Here is a 10,002-nt window from a genome sequence, read left to right as displayed (position 1 = left end):
ATACTTTTTTATTTTTAAAATGAAAAGCTTCATCCAGAGGCTATGTGTGGAACATGCTTAGCATCTCGGCGAGGGTCTAAAATTGTTACTCGCCATGTGCCAAATGGGAGCAAAAATCAGTGTTATTGATTATTTGGAAGTGATACCCATCAGGTGGCTGACAGAGTGAAACACGGCACTGTGTTTGTTTACACGCAAGCAGCTCAGTGTCTTGGGAGTGGATCAATTCAAAGTGAATGTAGCTCCACACAGATTGTACAGCAATGCAAGCGTTGAGTTTGGAACGCTTGTAATGTAAAAACACAACACTTACCAACAATCTTTCCAAAATTGTAATGAGAGTAGTTTATTGTTCGAGATTGGTTAAGTTTATAAGCTTTGGGGTCTTTTGCAGTTTGCTGCCAAAATGAAAGCTCTATAGATTAATGTTTATGAAGCAAAACAATTAGGACAGATATAAATATAAATATTATTTTACTGTTGTTCTGTATTGTTGGGAAGGGTATTATAGTATTATTATATTTATGTACATTTGTTGTTGTTATTATATAGGAAAAAAATCTTAGTTTTTCCAAAAGAAACATTTATTTGCACCTATGATAGTGTTCTCTGTCCGTGGAGCCCACTGACTTCCATTATATGACTGACAGGCTGCAATGGTTTGAGTTAAAAATCTTCTTTTGTGTTCTCGTGAAGAAGTCACCAAGTCGCAAGTTTTTATTTTTGTTTGAACTATACCTTTAACAGGTAGCTTTAAAGAGAAAACATATCATGAATAAAATTATTGGACACAATTAACAAATCATTTACTAACCTTTGCCTCAATTAACTCCTAATTTGATGCGTATTAGTAGTTAATAAGGTAGTTGTTCTAACTTTTACCTTTAGCATCTTGTTCAAAAATGACTTAAGAGTTTTGATATTTTTTTGTAGTGATCTATTTTCAGGCGCTGCAAAATAGCAAGGGTGCAGCAGGTACAATGATATGGCAGCAAAGCTCCTTGATTATTACGCCAGAATGAGAGTATAGTTCCTAGTCATATCGACCTAGAAAATCACAACTTTTCATTTTCCGTCGGTCTTGGAACACAGCGTAACTACAGAAGTCAAGTTTTAAACAGAAATAGAAACTCTTTGGTCATTTTTGAGTGCGATGCTACTGATCATGCTAATCAGATTCAATGATCTATGCTATGCTGCAGCATAAAAATGCTAAAACCAGAGCCAGAAATTGGATTCAAAAACTCTAGGGGAGTATAATAGTGGTGTGTGCTTTTAAGTTTAGATATCGAGTGGGATTAGGGATGTAGAACATATCCTTTTATTATTAATATTAATAATAGGCATGTTAATAGTGAGCAAGTGTTACAGCCTATCAAATGTCATCAAGATTTTTACCTATTAAAAACTTCAGTTTGTGTTGAAACTTTTTCTTTATTATTATTTTGGCTGTACTTTGACTCACAGTTGAACCCAGTGCCCTTACATTTAAATATAATTTTTCGCAGATTTTTTTTTTTACACCTTTTTGAATACAAGCACATACCGTTCCCAATGCAGATACAAGAGCTATGGCAGATGCTTCCATCGTCAGGTCCATCTCTGACTCACACACACTTGGCTCACTCTTTGGTTGTTATGAAATATCGAGACAGATCTTCAACCAGCTCGCTGTTGTTTGTCAGTTTTCGCAGTGGGCTCCGTTACCATGGTAATTCAGATGAGTGAAAGCGTTGCGCTAATGTTTGTTGGTGCAGCGGAGGCGCGGAGGCAAAAGGAAAGTAATGATTGTGGCCACAGATGTTTCCAAATGACCCGTTCATAACCGATTTCCTCTTTGCCAAAAATTCAGATAGGCCGTTTCGTTTCTCTGTAGCGAGGGGCAGAAGAAGTGTAAAGTCTGCAGGGAAAACCACTTCCAGCGAGTCAACACTAGATTTAATATTCATCCGTTGAAGGGGGGGGAAAGAGCTAAATATCTTGCTTTTTGACAGACAGCCAAATCAGAACAGACAAGTCCAGTCTTTCTGTCTCTGACGCACACACACTCACTCCCTCACAAATACACTTACATATCGCTTTAGCACCTGCCTCGGGCCTTCTTGAGGGCTTCCAGCCTGCATAGCAATGGGAGACTGACAGCATGTATCCACTAGAGGGGAGGTGAGGCTGAGACTCTCAGAACTGACTTTGCATGAATCACTAAAAAGACTTTGTTTCCACCTGCACCTCAGCGAGAGAGTGATTCCTTGCCGTGACTCCTCCACCACCTCCCACGTATGTGAACAGATCGTTGTCAGTGTTAGGGAGTAACTGGCTAAAAGTAACGGCGCTACTACCTGAACTACATTGTAGATTTTCCAGCAGCAAGCTAATTTTTACAGAACAATGCATTCAAGCACACTGCATTTATCTTAACACATTTTCAAATATTATAAGTATTATAAGTTAATCAAAACATTTAAGTTGATACTTTATTTGCATTTATGTGTTGTCTATAAAACCACTTTTGTACATTTATTTTTGTGCAGACATTATAATGGGACATCTTGAACATCTTCAACCCCTGTACTGAAATAAAGCGGTTTGTCTCTGCCCTCTCTATCAGATGTCGTTTGCTCATTTGTAACCCTGGAAACATTTATTCTTGTGAAGTGGTTTATTCCACTCCTTGAAAAGTTTGTTGTGCCAATCCGTCTCTGCTCTCTACATGGCCTTGTAAAGTCAGGTTGTTTTTAGTGAATCTGTTCAACCTGGATGCTCCCCTCTCTCCATATGTAATGTAGCATTGGAAAGTTTGAATCATTCTAGTGAACTGCTTCATTTTACTTTGTCTTCTCTCTGTTATGAAGCCTTGGGAAATCAGGTTCATTAGTAAATTGTCTGAGACTATCCATATGTCATAAGTGGCATTGGAAAGTTGCAGTCTAGTGAATCAGTTTGTTGTACTATATTTTTATATTTTTGTACAATTTATTTAATTTGTGGTTCTATTAATTTCAGGGTTTTGAGCTTTTATGTATTTTTGTAGTTAGCGTGAATTTCTGTTTGATGCTTTTTTTTTTTTTGTACTGTGACTGAGATTACTCACTCTCACTGTTTTTGACACATTTATGATGTTAATTATAAATCTATATTTAAACGATATAGCCTCCTTGAATATTTTCAGTGTTATGTTAGTGCAGATATAGTCTTTGTAATTCTAATCAAACCGGTATTTCATATATGCATGAAATAAAAGCCAAGAGTGCCCTTCAAACTTGACAGGTACTCACTATAACTTTCAAACACACACACACACACACACACACACACACACACACACACAAACATTGAGGATGAGAATTTTTCTTATGCTTTTGAACCCAAGGATGGTGAAGAACTGTTATAATTTTTAATTTTTTTTCAGAGGGCATCTCAAGGAAGCAGTAGGTGCTGGACTGCAGGTGGTGACCAGATAAGATGCTAGATGGGATTTAAAAAAAACGGAACTAGTCAGGCTATCTGCTTCCAGTCAATGCACCACATGATTTCAGGCTGAACCACTCTGAATTGCAGTCATGTCAGTTTGATGGGGAAATGTTTAGGAAGAGGACTGATTTTTCTGACACATCATATTCAAGGCTGCATTACATTCTGCTCGGAGATGCATGTTCAGATCAGTTCTGTCTTCAGTCCATCTGTCTGTTGCTATGGAAGCTATTTGAGGCTGTATAGTTAAAGAATTCTTTAAAAGTATATCGAGTTGACTTAACTGAGAAAATAGGTAAATTTTTTTGCGAGGAACTGATGAGCTGCTGTAGAAGTATGCATGAACTATGAACTTGAAGGTTTTTTTAGCATCACAGAAATAAATAGCATTTTTAAATATGTACAAATAAAAAGCAGCTTTAAATTGTTAGTTTAAATATTTGACTTTGTTTGTTTTTGTGTTTTCGGCGCGCGCAAGTATTGCGACGCATCAGATCCATTCGCAGATTTCATTGAAAACAGACAGAGGTATAAAGTATTGCTGAGCAGACGCATCAGATCCATTCGCAGATTTCATTGAAAACAGACAGAGGTATAAAATCACTTTGTGCTGAGCAGAGTGTGAGTGTAGCTTAAACGTGTGTGCATGTGATCAGTCCCAGATGGTAGTTTGTATATAGGCTATATATTTATTTTTGTTCACTAGAAAAGCAGCAATGTCGGATTTGTTTAATGAGTCATGAGGCCATTTCTCTTATCCACTCTTCAACATTGGTCCAGTTAATAAAAAGAATGATGCCCATATCTACTGTGAGAGGAATCATTAGAAGTTTAAAAACTGGAACAGTAGTAAACAAGCCTGGACGAGGATGTATGTAAGTTTATTTTGCCTCCACGCACAGTGAGGAGGATGGTAAGAGAAATAAAAATTCTCCAAAGCTCACTGTTAAAGAAGCAACAAATGATAGCATCTTGGGGTCACAAAGTATGCCAACAAGCTCTTTGGGAGCGTGCAAGGAAAAAACCTTTTCTCAGTATAAAGCGTTAGTTTGCTAAGCGGTACTGGGGCTTCAACTGGGACCGTGTTCTTTGGTCAGATGAGACCAAGATAGAGCTTTTGGCAACAGACACTCTAAGTGGGTATGGCGGAACACAAAAGATGTATGCAGAAAAGCACCTCATGCCTACTGTGAAATATGGGGGGAGGATCGGTGATGCTGTGGGGCTGTTTTTCTTCTAGAGGCCCTGGGAACCTTGTTAGGGTGCATGGCATCATGAATGCTTTGAAATACCAGGACATTTTAAAGCAAAATCGTCATATAATGATATGGCCAAATCTACACAGAAATGGTTCACCACACACAGAATCATCCCCGACCTCAACCCCATTGAAAACCTGTGGAGTGAGCTGAAGAGGAGAGTGCAGAGGAGAGGAGTCAGGTCACTGGATGATTTAGAGACATTGTGCAAAGAGGAATGGTCGAAGATCTCTCTTTCTGTGTTCTCTAATCTTGTGAAACATTATAGGAGAAGATTAGGTGCTGTTTTGTTGGCAAAAGGGGTTGTACAAAGTATTAAATATCAGGGTGCTAATAATTGTGGCACCCATATGATTTGATGTAAAAGAATTATTTCTTAATGTGGGATTTTTTCCACTGAATAAATGCACTTGAATTAAAGGATGGAATTTCCTCTTTTTTCCATTGTGGTCCTATGTTATTTAGAACAAAACTGATACACATTTTATATAGGCACTGTATATATATATATATATATATATATATATATATATATATATATATAAAAAAATTAGACTTTGAGCCATCACAGTCAATACAGAGAGTGTCTCAAGGCTGCCAGTCACAGGTTGAGCATTAAGGCTATATATCCTTTTGGCTTATCTTTATCATGAGGCATAACGGTGCTATGTGTAAAAGCACATTAGGTTTTCTCAGTGCTGCATATGGGCCTTATTCCCCATCCTCAGAATCGTTATTCAGCCATTACATTTAATTATCACGGAGAGACTTTCTTTAATACAAGTGGCCATCAGTTCAGTACAGGGCACATGAGAAAAGAAACGCAAGGCTGCCTAAATGATCTTTTCCCCCTCCATTTCCTTAGCTCAAGTGCCTCAGTGCTGAATCCGATTGTCTCGCTGTTTTATTTCCCCTGTGGGTCTGTTGCCGTATTGTGGGTCATTTGTGTGGCTTAGACTGCTGAACTCAGAGGCATGCTGGGCTTCATTGTCGACACACACACACACACACACACACACACACACACACACACACGAACACAGAGCATATCCCAACCACCATCAGGAGAACAGATGCCTTCTCATCAAAGCGTAAACGCCTCTGACGGCTGGGCTTTCCATCACAACTCATCAGCCTTTTTTTTTTTTCCTTACTCGCACACAATGTGCAATTGTGCTTTTTGTTCATGCCAGCTTGAGATAGGAAGGCCACTGATTGACACTAATCATTGCTTTATGCCTCTCGGCATCGCTGTGATTTTGTAAAACATATTTAAAGTGCTGAAAAAATCCTCTTTAACAAAAAAAAAAAAAAAACAAAAACCTGTTCCCGTTTCTCTCAGTTCTCAATGTTTGGATGGTAATTTTTTCCTTAGGGTGCAATCTGTAAGAGAGCATTTCCACAGCTTCTACATGACCAGTCGATTCACGAGGAGACAGGAGTTGCATCAGTTTTATTCATGTAGGCAAAGACGAGTACATAAAAATGGGCAGCTAAATTTGTAATCAGTAAAACACTCTACTGTGAAATTCAGTTTTTAAAAAAGAAGGATTTACAAAACAGTGATGGTGTCATAAACAATTTGCCTGCCTGGCAATATGATTCATATGAAAGAGCTACTCTATTCAGTGCCTGAATAGAATTCCTTCAAAATCTCTATGTATCTTTTCTATTTTTTTTCTGATAACACTTTACCTAAAGCCTTTACATATTATTAAAGGGTATTTAATAATAATTATTTTAATAATAACATATTAATATGAATTTATAAATGTAATATTGCATTAACCGTGGTTATAAGGTTTTTATGATGTTGTACAATGCATTTTAATGTGCATTATAAGGCATAATTAATGCATTACAAGTAATTTAGGTAAGTAAAGTGTATGAGAGTGTATTGTGTGCATTTATTATGTATTAATACAAACACTTGCCTGTATACATTTAAGATTAATGTTATGTTTACAGTACCTATTAAATATATTTATATATGACATAAAATATATTAAAGGAGTATTTCATCCAAAAATGAAAATGATGGTCACCCCGAAGCCATCCTTGGTGTATATGACTTTATTCTTTCAGACATTTTTTTTTTTTTCTTTTAAAAGTGTGTCCTGGCTCCTCCAGGCTTAATAATGCTTGTGGATAGTGGCCATTATTTAGAAGTTCTGATTTACAGACCATGGAAGAACTCAAAAGAAGACAGTCATATACATCAGGATGGCTTGGGAGTGAGTAAAATATGCCATCATTTTCTTTTTTGGGCGAACTATTCCTTTAATATAAATGTATATGCATGTAAATATTTTCAAAATATATACTGCATGTCTGCATATTTATATATACATAATAAACAAATACAGTATACATTTGTTAACATTTGAAACTTTCGATGGATCAGAAAGGTTTCTAATTCATCCCGCAGACTAGAATGTGTCAATGTGGAAGTTACCACACATCTCCATGTACAACAATTACTGTCTTAATAGGGCTAGTGTTTCTCGGCTGTAGGACACACTCTCTCTTGTTTTGGACTGACGAGTGTGTGTGTGTGTGTGTGTGTGTGTGTGTGTGCGTGTGTATGTTTGGCAGCAGGCAGAGAGATAGAAAGAACAGAGGGTGAGTGACACAGAGAAACAGAGTGCTTCACTGGAGGGGTTGTTCTTTCAGTCCGGTCAACCCATGGCCTACTGAAAATAAACCTTAGGATGAAAAGCACATCACAGCAAACTAATTGGGCAGGAAAGATCAAAATGGCCTGAGGGACCAATTTCAGAGAGGCTAGAGAGCAGAGAGAGAGAGAGAGAGAGAGAAACGAATGGAGAGAGCAGTATGAAAGAAAGAAAGCAAAGGGTAGATAACAGCAGTGGAATGCAAAGGAAAGAGGGACTATAGAGTAGAAGAGGGCAATATTCTAGCTTATGTCAGCAAACATGGAGTTATCGGTCATTTGTACTGACCCTCACAGCTTTTTAGCCAACACTAAGTGATGGAAGCGAATCAAATGAAATGTATAGAAACACTCCAAAGCGATTGTCTGTATTGATGATGGAAGCGTTTGCGCTTCGTTCCACTGATCTTTCTCTCTCTCTTGAGTGCCTGTCTGCTTGTGAGCTGCCTGTGGGCACAGTAGAGAGAAAGATGACAGAATGACCGTGCTTAACAGGTTGATTGTGCCTGACGTGCAAGCATGTATTGTTTTAAAGAGACAACAGGCAGTGATTAAGAAATGATGAATACTGTGTGCTTGCGTACGTGTGCAATCAGTGTCAACGATGATGAATGAATATCAAGTTCAGACAGATACATGTCCTGCAGAAATATAAATACTGGGCTATGAAATCCTACTTACAGTTTTTTTCAGACTAAGGTAATTATTGCTGAAAGCTTATTCGGAAAGTTTATTCAGTTCTGTATGTTTATTCAGTGTAGTTTAGTGCTAAGTTTTGATTGTGGATTTGTCCTGCCCTATTTAAATTGTTTTCCATTTCTGTAAAAATGTTTAGGCTTATTTTATTTAAAGTTTTAGGTTACACAGTTTTATTTAATTGATTTACTTATACTAATATTATTTAATATTTAACATTAATATTTATTGCATTCAAATAATGCATTCAAAATTCACTTTACTGAAATAAACGGAGAGGCCTACTGAAATGGAATGGCGTGGACGATACCAGCAGACTTTGAAGTGATCTCCAGCCGAGAGTAATTGTATAGACCCTTGTAATCTTTTCTTGGTATTTCTGAACAAATCAAAGTTTCTTTATTAAAAATGTGAAAGGTCCGTATTTGAAGATTACAGGATGTCAATCCAGCGACAAGTTCATTATTAGAGTTACGTTTTTTGCCCTCTCTATTTCTCCAAATTTTTAACCAGAAACTGTCACGTTTCTCAGGGGGTGAGAATACAGTTGATTAGAAATAGAGAAGCTTGCTTTTTCCGTAGCACCTGTGTGGCTGATGTGATACCTCTCCCCTTTTCTGTGATTCTATCTCTGCTCATTATGCAGCAGCGAGGAGCGTTGTGTCAGATAAAAGCAGAGCAGTAATGGAGGATAATGACTCGCTCACAGTTCCAACTGCCTGTAAGCCAGAGCGCTGGGCTTTGAAACCGAAGCCCAGTCCCTTGACTGCTGTAAACAATGGAGAGGAGTTAGAGAGACCGACAGAGGGAGAGATGGCAATGAAGGAGAATTAACCCCTGAGATTGAGCGATGTCAAGGAGCAGAAAGAAGCAGTTCCCTCAGGTGGTGTCAGTAAGCCAGGCCACCGAAGGATTGTGCTGTTGTGACATTGTGAGCACACAGAGACAAAGTGTGAGTGTATAGTGCAATTTGTTCCGTGCTGAAGGGCCGGACAACCAGCTGCTGCCAACCAATCACTAACCTTTCTTATCTCAACCTGCTAATTTAATATTGAGGCTGTTTTCTGCTACTGAAAAAAAAACAGGGTAATTCTGACTTTTTCCACAAAATTGACTTTTTCCTCAGAGTTGCATGATAATTGTTTATATTTTGCAGTTATGTCTTATAACCGTTATTAATTTATATCTTGCAATTGTGAGAAAAATGTCTGATTTTAAAACTGAGTGTGCAATTAGCTTTCATTCATTTATTTATCATTTTGGAGATACACATTAATACGTATACCACCACATTTTTTCTCACTCCCAGTGAAAATGGTTAAAAAAAGATGTGGCTAAATTATATAAATGAATACGTTAATCAAATTTGAAATGTGGCTAAATTAGAGGACCAAAAAGTATTTGATCAAAATATCAGTAAAACAAAAGTAATATTGTAAGATGCTGCCATTTAAAATAATGCTTTATATTTAAATGTATTTAAAATTGGAATTTAGCATGAATTTATTACGATGATTTATTATTATTATTATTATTGTTATTGCCATCACTGTTGAAATCCATGATGCACAAAAACAGAAAAAAGTACAAAAAGATTTAAAACAAAATGCCGTTAACATTCTATTAATCAAAGAATCCTGAATACAATTATCACTACTGTATTATTTTTATTAGTTTATTTGTTATTATGTTATTTTTTTCTACTCAATTCTAATTAACTGAATGCAACCTTAGTGAACATGAGTCTTCTTTAATTTCTTATTTATTAATTTATATACAGTATGTCTGAGTTTAGACTTTACAAACTTTATTCGTTTGTAAAAGCTAAAATTTTTATGCAGTGTTTACACCATTATAAAAATAGTAGATCACACACACAAGCACAAACAACACTGGCTGTAC

This window comes from Puntigrus tetrazona, chromosome 14 (assembly GCF_018831695.1).
Source record: "Puntigrus tetrazona isolate hp1 chromosome 14, ASM1883169v1, whole genome shotgun sequence".
Classification (NCBI taxonomy): Eukaryota; Metazoa; Chordata; class Actinopteri; order Cypriniformes; family Cyprinidae; genus Puntigrus; species Puntigrus tetrazona.
The sequence above is the reverse complement of the archived record's forward strand: the minus strand, read 5'-3'. Positions refer to the sequence as shown.